This window comes from Hippocampus zosterae, chromosome 4, assembly GCF_025434085.1.
Source record: "Hippocampus zosterae strain Florida chromosome 4, ASM2543408v3, whole genome shotgun sequence".
In the NCBI taxonomy this organism is placed as follows: Eukaryota; Metazoa; Chordata; class Actinopteri; order Syngnathiformes; family Syngnathidae; genus Hippocampus; species Hippocampus zosterae.
In genome coordinates this window covers 20,797,288-20,810,014 of record NC_067454.1, presented here as the reverse complement: position 1 = coordinate 20,810,014, position 12,727 = coordinate 20,797,288, and the positions used below count along the sequence as shown (strand labels likewise).

The window sequence follows — 12,727 nt, the reverse complement described above, 5'->3', positions numbered from 1 at the left end:
ACACCCCCTACACCCTCACCCTCATCACCCCACATCTTACTACGAAGAGTTTTTGCAGTGCATATGTATGTGTGAATGTTCACACCTGTCAGTGATATTTTGTAGACTGCTGCTGGCCATAAGCATCAATTCACCATGGTCGGCTTGGTATTATGTGGCCCCATTAAATCCTCATTAGAGGTAGACCCTCCTCTCCCATTTAGAATCGTAGGCATACAAGGTAAAATCAAGGAGGATTTGAATTATTCAACAACAGACAAAATCATGGAATTTCTGGTGATGTATAAAATGCAGAAAATGTTTGGGGTTTTTTGTTTGCTTTTTGTTTCTCAATGGAGTGCTGTGTCTTTTCCCAGGCCGACAATATAAAGCTTGGGCAGTAGAGAAAGAAAAAGGTTTTATTGGGCAATCAGGGACCACGAGTCAGCACAAAAACTATATTGAACGTTAAACGGAGTACGATGTGCTAATTCATTACTCTAGTTGCAAAACAGTGCTTTATTAAAGTGCTCACAGGAAATTGGAAGGGTGGTCGGTGGCATTGTGTGCAAGATTTCCACCTATGTGTCTGGAAATACTTTTGAATCAGAAGACTGTGTCCCTTCTGTTACTATGCCCGATACCCAATAAAATTATCTCAACCAGAGCTCCAATATCCCGTAACCAATCGTTGCGTCAGGAAGGGCATCTGCTGCAAAACTGTGCCAAAGAAATCATGTGACTTTCTCGCTTTGGCGATCCATCATGAAAATTTCTCACCAGACGAAAATTGTGAGAACAGCAACAACAAAAACAGTGCTTATTCAATTTAGAACACCACCATCCGGTGTAACGTCTTTTTCACAGCTGCCATAAATTAACATCGGTAATTAGCAAAATCTGTTTTTTTTTCAAAAATGGTTAATACTCTATTTAGAAGCACTATAAACTAAATTATATTTATAGTGCATATACCGTATGTATAATCATTAATGTTATCAAAATGTACAGTTTTGCAAAAAAATACATCATACAAGTGATACATTTAATTATTTCTTCATGATAATTCCAGAATAGAAAAAAAAAGGTTTCATGGTTGAATCTTACAACATTTCATTAATTTCTGACTTCCCGGAGAAGCCCAGTGAGGTGGCTGTGATCTAGGTATAAAAACGTGAATTTACTATGAAATTCCCTTTTCTATAAATCAATCAGAATATGGTGCTTGCCCAATTTCAGAAGTTGTTATGGACGAAGTTATAATAAACATCCAAAAATGCAACACAAATATTTCAAGACTGTATCCCAATGAGCAGTAAAGATTTGCACACGGTCCAAATGTGGTTTCTCATCAAGGTTTGTTCAAGGTCGCAAATATTAGCAAAGACATTCACCATCTTCAAAATTTCTCTGTGACCAGAAAAAAACTGCTTGCGTCAACTCAAACTATTTGCGAATGTCAGGTGAACGTCTTTGCAAATGTTTGTGACCATGAATGAAAAAAAAAATAAATAAAATAAATCAACATTTGCTCCCTCCCAAACATTCGCCGCTCAAAGGAATACGGACTTAAAGGTCGGCATTTATTTTGCATTTCCTGCTGAAAAGTGCTCCCAATTTGATTATTGAAGTGAAGATATGAAGAAAAAAATGCATTGTCAAATTATTTTCAAGCTGGCAGTAAAAGCCATTTCCAATGATTTAAGAGGTTTTTACCCCTCCAATATCCGTTCTGCAGCTTCATCGAGCAAAGAGCAGCTGTCAAAGGCCGCAGTGATAACAGTGATGTGTAGAGTGTTGAAAGGATTTATCATCATATTTACTCCCCGAATGCCAACAAAAAAAGTGAGCCAGACACGCCCAAAGATGACAGAGGCACTTACACTCATAAAGTTATTGGACCATGATGAGCCCACTTACCCTGAAAAAGTTGATTCAGAAGAGCAAGAAAAGTGGAAATTCTACCAAAACACTCCGGGGTAAAGAGTTATAACCTCGTGCTGTTTCCAATAAGCATCACCTCTGTCAACATTCTTAAGAACATATTGGTGAAGATATTTGGGGTTGTGAAACCAATCTTTCGAGAGATATTTTCAGTCTACCAGATTTGAATTAAAACTTTACTTTTAAACACATCTTGGCAAAGTCATTCAATAGTAACACTGAAAAGAAATAACCTAACGGCAGGAACCGTAAGTATGAATAACGAGGAAGGAAAAGCACAAATGGCCGGGGATGAAATATTTTGACAGTTGAGTTTGGGGGAGGGGGCAACAGTTTCTCTGGGAGTGAGCAGCCAGACACTGGAAAAACACTTGTTTTAAAATCCATTTAGAAGAAATTTGAGGTAATAAGACCCAAATGATTAAAAGGCCAAGTGTTCAAAATCTAATTGTTTGATCCATTTGATTAATCTTTTAATCTATTTAATCTTTAAAGGCCAATTTACACTTGTCACCTCTTGCGTCTCAATTCCAGATAAAATCGACTTATGACTGAAAACATACATTGGGAATTAGCCGGATAAGAAATCCAATTTCCACCTTTCATGCTTGAAGAACCAGGCCCCAATGTGCTACCATTCAGACAAATCACCTTAAGATGTAGAAGACAAAAGAGGATCACTGGAAGCCTAATTCCTTATTTCAATGTCATTTTTCAGCTACTGAATGATGAATGAGGACAAGCTAAAAGGTCGATTTAGTCTACATGGTTATTCTAACGCTGGTAAAATACCACCGCTTTGTATCTATATACTATTCTTCACAGATTGAACATATGGTACTTTATTGAATTTATTTTGCCAAAGGTTTAGCTCAAAAATATTTGGGACCTACCAGGTTTTGTACTAATAAAATATGCAATTTCAAAGCCTTCTGTTGCTGTTTATATACGGTGAGTTCACTACATGTCTATCCCAGTAGCAATTTTAAAAGCATTTCTAACATTTTATAGACCTTTTTCGGAATAGATTTTTAATATAAATTGCTCTCTTCAGGTGGGTCCTTTCCCTGCTACCCTCAAGGCAGCAGTGGAAAGCCCCGACTGAAGAAGAGCCATTTATATTTTAACAATCTCATCAACTCCCAACCTGTATCAAATTATTTATCTTATTTTATTTTTTGGGTCCGCCTTTTCCTCACAAGTCGCGGGACGTGCTGGAGCCTATCGCAGCCGACTTTGTGCAATATGCGGGCTACACTCTCAACTAGTTCCCAGCTAATCACAGGACACACATAGATGAACAACCATTCGCACTTATACTCACACCTAGGACAATTTAGAGTGTTCCATTTACCTGCCATGCATGTTTTTTGGATGTGAGAAGAAACAGGAGTGCCCGGAGAAAACCCACGCAGGCACGGGAAGTGCATGCAAACTACACACAGGAAGGCCGGAGCTGAAATTGAACCCTGCACCTCCGCACTCTGGCTGAAGTGCTGACCAGTCGACTAAACCATACCTATGTGTATGTGTATGTGTATGTGAATGTGTATGTGTGTACACATACCATATATAACACACACACACACACACACACACACAAATTGTGGTGCACGTGAGTCGAACCATGATGCCCGCTCAGTCAAACTTCACAGTAAGGCACAGGTGTCAAGTGTAAGGACCGGGGGGCAGACCAGGCCCGCGACATCCTTTTCTGTGGCCCGTGAAAGCAAATCACGTGTGTCAACTTGCATGATCCTTGTTACAATCGGGACCACAATATTAAATAGTCATGTGTAATAAATAATGCTTGATTTTCCAATATTTTTGTTACCCTGTTTTCACTCACTTGTACAGAAATACAACAAGCAAGTACTGTATTTGACTGATTTCGTAACTAGTAATCCATCAATTTGTTATGTATAAATAATAAAGCGATAAGATGATTTATTTGGTTTCACTGTCATAACATAACTCCCCTCTGAGGGGAGACTTTAATCCAAAGTGGCCCGCAACAAAAATGAGTTTGACACCCTTGCAGGAGGGATAACACTTTGATGGTGGGTGGTGCATGTTTTTTTTTTCTCCACACAAACTGAAGCGCTGGGCATTCTTTCCAAGCAGACGCATCCATTCTTGTTGAATATTTTATTTATGGTAGATTCTTCAACAGAGATGTTAGCATGGGCCCAAATTTCTGTAAATCTGAAGCTGACACTCAAGGATTTGTCTTCACCTCGTTGAGCATTCTGTGCTGTGCTTTTGCAGTCAACTTTGCAGGACAGCCAGTCCTTTGGAGAGTAGCAATTGTGCTGAACTTTCTTTATTTATGGACAATTTGTCTTACCATGGACTGATGAACATTATAGATGTAACAAATCCTTTTTTTTTTACCTTTTCCAGCTTTGTGCAATATATTAATTCTTAATTGTGGGTATTCTTTTTTTGTAAGGCATGGTTACTTCAGGCAATACTTCTTGAGAATGGATAATTCGTTGGTGTCACATTTTAATTGGACTCTAGGTTGGCTAAGTTCTGACTGATTAGCTCTTGAAAATGTCAAATACGTTATTCAACCCTGCACTTTGAATGTGCATACTGTGTATCCAATAAAACTATGAAAACACAATTGTTTATTATCGATAGTAATGTTATATGTTTGTTTTTGGATGTTTGGTGTGAGTGTGCACATTGCAGGGGGGAATCATTTATTTCAGATCAATTAGCCGTGGCTCAGTCAAAATCACAACAGCCGTGTGTCAGCTCAAATGTTTCATTAAAGCTCAGATGACTGATTTATATAAATTAAACTGCTAGTGTGGGTGGGAATATCATTCTTATTCGGTGTTTTTCTCCTGATATTTAAAGTTCAAATTCCTATAGAGGGAACTTATTTAAAGAAGCTCTAGTTTTTTTTTGGATATATGATATAAAAAGGCAGGTTTAGTTATTCACAACATAGTTTTTATTTCATAATGAGTTGTTTTTCGGTTCTACTTTGGAGAATTATCAACACCTCTGAGTGAGGGGTTACATCATGGTCTGCCCCAAAAACTGATTTAGATGAAAATCAGATGACATTTTACAATGAAACAATTTATGCAGATGTCTAACTCACTTCAGGGATTCAAACTCTTGATTTTACTGCTTGGTGCTTTCTACCGCCTTATTACTTATTACTTATTACTTATTACTGATTCGTCTTACTGTTTATTGTATATGTTAAATCGCTCCATGTACAGCACTTTGTATGCAGCGATGGCTGTTTGAAAGTGCTCTATAAATACTGTTGACTTGACTTGACTTGACTTTTTTTCTTGCAATTGAATAGGAATTTGGAGCTACAAGCAACTTTATACGGGAGCGCGGTCAGTAAGTGGAAAAACAATCAATCGTAAAACGGTACAGAAAAGGTACAACATTGAAAGATAGATTAAAGCATCATCACACACATTGGCCATAGGGAATAAAAACATTCGGAATGTCCCAAATGAGAAAGAAAACATTGCTATACTAAAAGCCATCGATAACAGAAACATGTTGAGCGCTAACCCACAAATAACTTTTTGTGACATCAGCAACAACCTCCAGAGGAGCAGGAATGCACGTCATGAACAGATGGTAACTACCCCGAAGTACAAAAATTGCAAAGATGACAGAAGAATAAGAAGGCCAGGTTAGAAATAACCAAAACCACAGCAGCAATCTTAAATTTAAAAAAAAACGTTTTATGGACAGAAGAAAGAAAGACTAACCTTCAAACAAAGTGATGGCCCGAAGGCTAAAAACAGAACACTTCCACTCATGGTCCAAAACATGTCTGGGAAACAGTGGAGGTGATGCCATAGCTTCGGTTTGCATGGATTATCCTGGGATGGAATCTTGGTCAGCATTGTAAATCGGAATCTGTTTTCTATTGCCTTATTTAGATAAATACCGCTAATGGTGAAATAAATCAAGGTACAGGTCCATGTCCAGACTTCAAATCGATAGAGCATTCATTTACCTGCTTGAACACATGAAAATAAATATGTTGATCTTCTGTCTCATTATTTTTCTGATGTCAAACCAAAATGTTTTCCAAAAGGCTAAGCTTGCGAACGTCAACATTCACCTGTTTTCTGGGTTTGGTCACATGACATATTCTTGCAACCCACGGTTGTCACGTCCCGTGTTTGCCAGCAGGGGGCGGGCTTTCTCCCCCCCGCCTGCACACCTGTCACTCATTTGTGAGTGATTACTCTGCCTTTATTTGGACGCTCTGGCAGTCTACTCACTGCCGGAGAATTCCACGCCGCGCCAATATTCTCTCGCTCAATTCCTATTTGGATTATTTGTTGCCTCTTAGCCTTGTGGCTGTTATTACGCGCCATTGTTCCTCTTGCGTATGAAATTTATATAATTGTCTAATCAGACCTTCCTTGCTATTTTTTCCGCAAGCGTTTTCTGTTGTTCTCTTTATTCTATCCCTGGTCCTTATTTTGACCAGCGTTTTTTGTTATTCTCCCTGTCGGGTATTTTGTGTTCATCATTAAAGACACCTTTTGTTCTCTGACAAAATCTCTTTTTGTGTCTGCTATTTCGGGGATCCACTTCCTTATTTTGTTGTGCACGAAGCGATCATTCTATCGCTTCGGGCACAATGTGACAGAATTCTCCGGCCACCATGGATCCCGCAGACATAGAGAAGATTTTGTCCACTCTGTCCCGACAAGAGCAACAGATGAGTCAGCAGGGCCAAGCCATTTCGGAACTCCGCGGCGCGGTTTCCATGCTGGCTCATCGGTTCGATGAGTTCGAACCCCGTTTGGTACGGGTGGAGGAACGGAGAACACCTCCCCCCGGGGTTCGTTCAACCACCCCTGAGGCACCCGCATCATTCCCCACAATGATGATGGAGCCGTCACTTCCACACCCCCCACGTTACGGGGGTGAGCACGGGCAGTGTGGGCACTTTCTCCACCAGTGCTCACTCATATTCGACCAACAACCGTCCGTCTACGCTAATGACACCGCGAAAGTGGCCTATGTTATGAGGTTGTTGACAGGTCCAGCAGCGTCATGGGCTATGGCGACGAGTGACGCGAAGCCGAGTCTCCGGTCTTCGTTCCACGACTTCGTAACGGCGTTTCGCCGGGTGTTCCACCATCCCGTGCGGGGCCGAGAGGCGGAGGGCCGGTTACTTGCCCTCCACCAGGGGAGGCGATCGGTGGCGGACTACTCTATCGAGTTCCGGATATTGGCCGCCCAGAGTGGCTACGGAGACCGAGCGCTGAGTGGGCTGTTTCGTCGCGGGCTAAACACCCAGCTCAAGGACGAACTGGCGACCCGCGACCACAGTACGGACCTGGAGGAGTTAATCGAGCTCTCCCTTCTGATGGACAACCGCCTGAGAGAGAGAGACCGGCAGCGTGGAGGTGATCGGTTCCCGTTCCGGCATGCCACGTACCGCGAGGAACACCGTGGGGCGCTTCGGGCAGCAGGGCCCGAAGACCACCCTCGATCCCGGAATATGGCCACCGTGGAGGAACCGATGCAGCTGGGTGGCAAGAACTTTGGTTCAGAGGAGAGAAGGCGCCGATTCAACGATCGGGCTGTGTCTGACAGCGTCCAAAAAGGTCCTCACGCTGCTCCCAGCCGTCCAGAGTCTCCATTCTCTTCATTCACCGAGTACTGTGAGTCACGACCCCGCGCAGTGCCTCCAGAGCCTAGGCGAGTCGACTCCCGGCCGGGGCACCCCAAAAGACTGGAACTCGAAGGGGAGATATTTGGGGGGTCCCGGTCGCTGCGGATTAGGGCCCTGATTGACTCGGGGGCCGATGATTGTTTGATGGACACCAACCTCGCATTGGATTTGGGTTGTTTTATCGAGGAATTGGCCGATAAAAAGCGGGTTTGTGATCTCGATGGGCGCCTCCTGGCGGTAGTAACGCAAAGAACAGAACCACTAAAACTCCAATTATACGGAAACCATGTCGAGCATCGACGGTTTTATTTAATGCGGTCTCGAGCTGCGCCGGTTGTTCTCGGGTTGCCCTGGCTCAAGACTCACAACCCCGTGATCTCCTGGGAGCGCCCGGCAATAGAAAGTTGGAGCCGGTACTGTTACAAACACTGTCTTCGATCAGCCGTAGGGGAGCACGGACGTGCCAGTGACGACTCTCCCGACACTATCTGCCTTGACGGAGTGCCAGATTGCTACCATGACCTTCGAGAAGTGTTCAGAAAGGATCGCGCATGCTCTTTGCCCCCACACCGTCCCTACGATTGCACCATAGACCTGCAGGCGGGCGCTCCATTGCCGAATTCACGGCTATATCAGGTGTCCCAACCCGAACGTGAGGCACTAACAGAATATATAAACAGCTCACTCGCTGCCGGTCTAATTAGACCATCGCGCTCACCGTTAGGGGCGAGATTTTTCTTTGTGGGGAAGAAAGACAAGACCCTGCGACTGTGTGTGGACTATCGTGGGTTAAATGAAATCACAATCAAGTATCCGCTACCATTGTTGGACTCCGCCTTTGCTCCTTTACAAACAGCCACTATATTAGATTTACGCAGTGCTTACCATTTGGTCCGCATCCGGGAGGGAGATGAATGGAAGACTGCTTTTAAGACTCCGCTAGGTCACTTTGAATATTTAGTCATGCCTTTCGGGCTGACAAACGCTCCCGCCGTATTCCAAAGTTTAATCAACGACGTATTAAGGGACATGCTAAACATTTTCTGTTTTCGTCTATCTTGACGGCATCTTAATTTTCTCCTGGTCGTTACATGAACACCAGCAACATGTCAGACAGGTGTTACGTTTATTGGAGAATCGGCTCTTCGTCAAGGCAGAGAAATGTGAATTTCACGTACCCGTCATCTCTTTCCTGGGGTTTATTATTGAGCAGGGCAAGCTAAGAGCAGACCCCAACAAGACGCAGGCCGTAACGAACTGGCCGATTCCAAATAACCGGAAGGAGTTACAGCGCTTTTTGGGGTTTGCCAATTTCTATAGGCGTTTCATTCGCGGTTACAGCCAAAAGGCGCTCCCATTGACCCGATTGACGTCCATTAAAGTCCCTTTCAGATGGGACCCGGCTGCGGACGCGGCATTTAAAAACCTGAAGGCGTTCCAATCCCCCCGTATTACAACATCCTGACCCTGATTTCCCTTTCGTCGTAGAGGTGGACGCCTCGGATTCAGGGGTGGGGGCGGTGCTGTCCCAGCGTTCCCCGGTCGACCAGAGGCTGCACCCCTGCGCCTTTTTCTCTCGTCGACTCAGTGCAGCCGAATCAAACTACGACTTGGGCAATCCTGAACTGCTGGCTGTAGTCGCCGCCTTACAGGAATGGCGACACTGGCTCGAGGGGGCGAAGGAGCCCTTCACCGTGTACACAGACCATAAAAATCTAGAATATCTCCGCTCTGCCAAACGACTGAACGCCCGTCAGGCCCGGTGGGCCTTGTTCCTGACCCGGTTCGACTTCATCCTCAGGGTCCAAGAACACCAAGCCCGACGCCCTTTCCCGTCTCCACGACCCCGCAGAAAGGGACCGGACACCGGAGGCCATTCTCCCGGCCCAGTGCATCGTGGGGGCGTTGAGATGGGAGATTGAGCAGCGGATCCAAGCAGCTCAGGATGGGTGCATGTTCCGGCGGAATGTCCCACGGGGAAGCTGTTCGTGCCCCCACCGCTACGTTCGGAGGTGTTGCAGTGGGGGCACGGGTCCAAGGTGGCTTGCCATCCTGGGGTGAACCGGACTGTGCAACTCATTGCCCAGCGGTTCTGGTGGCCGGAGCTCCGGAAGGATGTGGTGGACTACATCAGTGCCTGCTACTCCTGCGCCTGCGGCAAGTGCTCACATTGGCCCCCGGTGGGGCTGCTCCAGCCGTTGCCCATCCCTCCTCGACCTTGGTCCCACATCGCCCTGGACTTCGTTACGGGTCTTCCTCCATCCCGTGGGCGGTCCGTCATCCTCACGATCGTGGACCGATTCTCCAAGGCTGCCCATTTTGTGCCTCTGTCCAGGTTGCCGTCTGCGCTGGAGACCGCCGACCTCCTTGTCAAGCACGTCTTCCGTCTCCATGGCATCCCGGTGGACATTGTCTCGGACCGGGGGCCCCAGTTCGTGTCCCGCGTCTGGAAGCGGTTCTGCCGGTCCCTCGGGGCCACGGCAAGTCTGTCCTCAGGATATCACCCCCAGTCCAATGGTCAAACTGAACGTGCCAACCAGGATCTGGGGGCAGCCCTCCGCTGTGTGTGTCTCCACCGTCCCTCCTCCTGGGCCGACCACTTACCTTGGGTGGAATATGCGCACAACACCCTCGTCTCTTCAGCCACTGGTAGGTCCCCCTTCATGTCAGCCTACGGGTACCAACCGCCGCTGTTCCCGTCCTAGGAGGGACAAGTGGAGGTCCCTTCCGTCCAGCACCACCTCAAACGGGCTCATTCTATCGCTTCGGGCACAACGTGACAATGGTGATTAATGAAATACAAATATACAACTATTGTTTTATTGATGAAAAAGAACTAGATATGCTTGGTCATAAATAGTTTTACTACCTCATCTAACCTGTCTCATCTGTCTGTGAAATTTCAAATGTGGCCCTTGAGCAAAGTAGTTTGCACCCACTTTCCAGATTAATTTTTGCACCAGTCTAAGACTCATCAGGTTGAATGTTGTCGTCTCTTAGTTTATATTTGTGCTTTTTGTTTTGTACAACTCCCGGTGTATTGATTTGTTAGATTTTTGACTAAAACTGGAACCCAATTTGAGTTTATAAAAGCCCATTTTGAGTTTATAAAAGGTGCTATTCAAAATATTGCTTATCAGTATGCCAATGTAGGCTGCCTGGTCTCAAATTCCAACTCACATTCACAATTTAAGCGTCCTCTTCTCAAAGCAATGATGTAACACCCATACCAATAGAAACTATGCCAAAACCGCTTAAAAAACAAGCGTCTCAAGCATGAATAAACTAGCAATGTGATTCCAGGGACCTAAAATAATATCTGAAAGAAGCAGAGCTTATATGAGTAACCATTTGGAGTAGTTGGTAGGGATTTGGGAGCATTTTTTGTGTTAACTCATTTGTTTTGACATTGTAGGAGTTGTGTCTGGTTATTTTAAAATAAAACCTCTATTAGTTATTGATTCACAGTATAATCTTTGACATCTACATTATTGGCCTATTGGCCTTTTGATAACAGGTATGCTGCTGTTTGGTGTTGGGAGCTTTCTGTTCTATCGCAAAATTCAACCGACGGGAGCGGCTTTATTGGAAGTGAAGAGGCTGCCGGTCATTCTGGATGGTTTGGCGCGAATGCCCAACACGCGGACTCAAGCGGTGACTGAGCTCAACCGCAATATTGTTGCGGTTTTGGAGCGACTCCGCGCGATCGACAACAACATGGAGAAGTTGGAATCCGCGCTGCAGAAAGAGTTTTTTTTCTGATTCGGGCTGATCGGCGCCAGTGAAGAGATACAGACCACGGACTCAAGGCTGTCTGAAATTGTTGGCGGCCGTCCCTCCAAAACAAACAACGCTATCTGGCCTTTCCCCTGGATGGAAGTACACATGGAATCTAGGGCCCCCACCGTCACCCCCCTCCTTCTCGGCCATGGACTGATAAGCCGGGACTGTCTTAATGATGAGCAGACCTCGACGAAGCAGCTATGACCTGTACACGCATACACATACACAACTGGACAACCACACGCGCATACACATCCTTGTCATCACCGTCTTCATCGCTCCGATTCTTTTTCCCCCGTGACATGGTTCGATGTGCAGAGCGCACGTGTGCCCGTGCAGCTGGTCAGGACGGCCGCGTCCTACCCAGCGTTTTCCTTTCTGAAGTCTGATTGTAATTTCCCCATTTCGGGACAAATAAAGGATATCTTAATAATGGTAAAAGGTGTGAAACACTATTTGGTCAAGACCTTTTTTTCCTGTCTGTAGTCAGCATTTGCACTTTCAAATCCAAGTTCTCTAAAGATGCATCGTGAGACTGCACAAATATAGCGATGAGCTATTTGTTTGATCACAAAAAGCACATACCCCCATCCTCTTCTTCCATTTAGTCAGTGCTGTGTATTGGCATGAGGTTTATGGAAAAGGATTAGTTACGTATAAGGGATTTGTAACTGTATCAATTTTCTCTCCATTATACAAAAACAAAATACATGGGACCGTTACCTGGCTTTTTTTTTCTCCATCTATCCATTTCGACACTGCTTATGCTGAACTGGGTCACGGAGGGTTTCTGGAGACTACCCCGAGCTGACTTCAGGTGGAAGGCAAACTACACCCTGAACTGGTTGACAGTAGTCGCAGGGCACAACCATTCACGCCCACATCCACATCGTCATTGAGTGGGAACTGATCCCATGCTGTCGCAAACTCAACTCAACTCAACTGTATTTATAGAGCACTTTAAAACAGCCATCGCTGAATACAAAGTGCTGTACATGGAGCAATTAACATATACAACAAACAGTAAAGCAAATCGGTAACAAAGATGGTAGTAAGCACCAAACAGCAAAACCAAGCATACAAGTCAGACGGGTATGTCACTACACCATCAGTGACTCTTAGTGCTTGTCTTTATTATTTTCATTACACAACCAAATTGCACTCCATGAGCCGATAGCGGCAGCCTTGACTGAGTGGTTAAAGAACACAGCTTAGGTGGGTTAAAAAATGTAACCCACCTAGCCCATTTAAAAAATATATTGTAGACGATGATGATAACAACTTTAATTCATTGATTTGTACGATGATTCTGAAGGTTCAATGAAGGCTTTTTTA

At 44.8% G+C, this 12,727-nt stretch overlaps 1 protein-coding gene across 1 annotated transcript in view; it reads left to right on the top strand.

The window, feature by feature from the left end:
* The window catches only part of kcnq1.1 (potassium voltage-gated channel, KQT-like subfamily, member 1.1), a 173,572-nt gene that overhangs the window by 122,380 nt on the left and 38,465 nt on the right, over window positions 1–12,727 (top strand). The window lies entirely within an intron of this gene.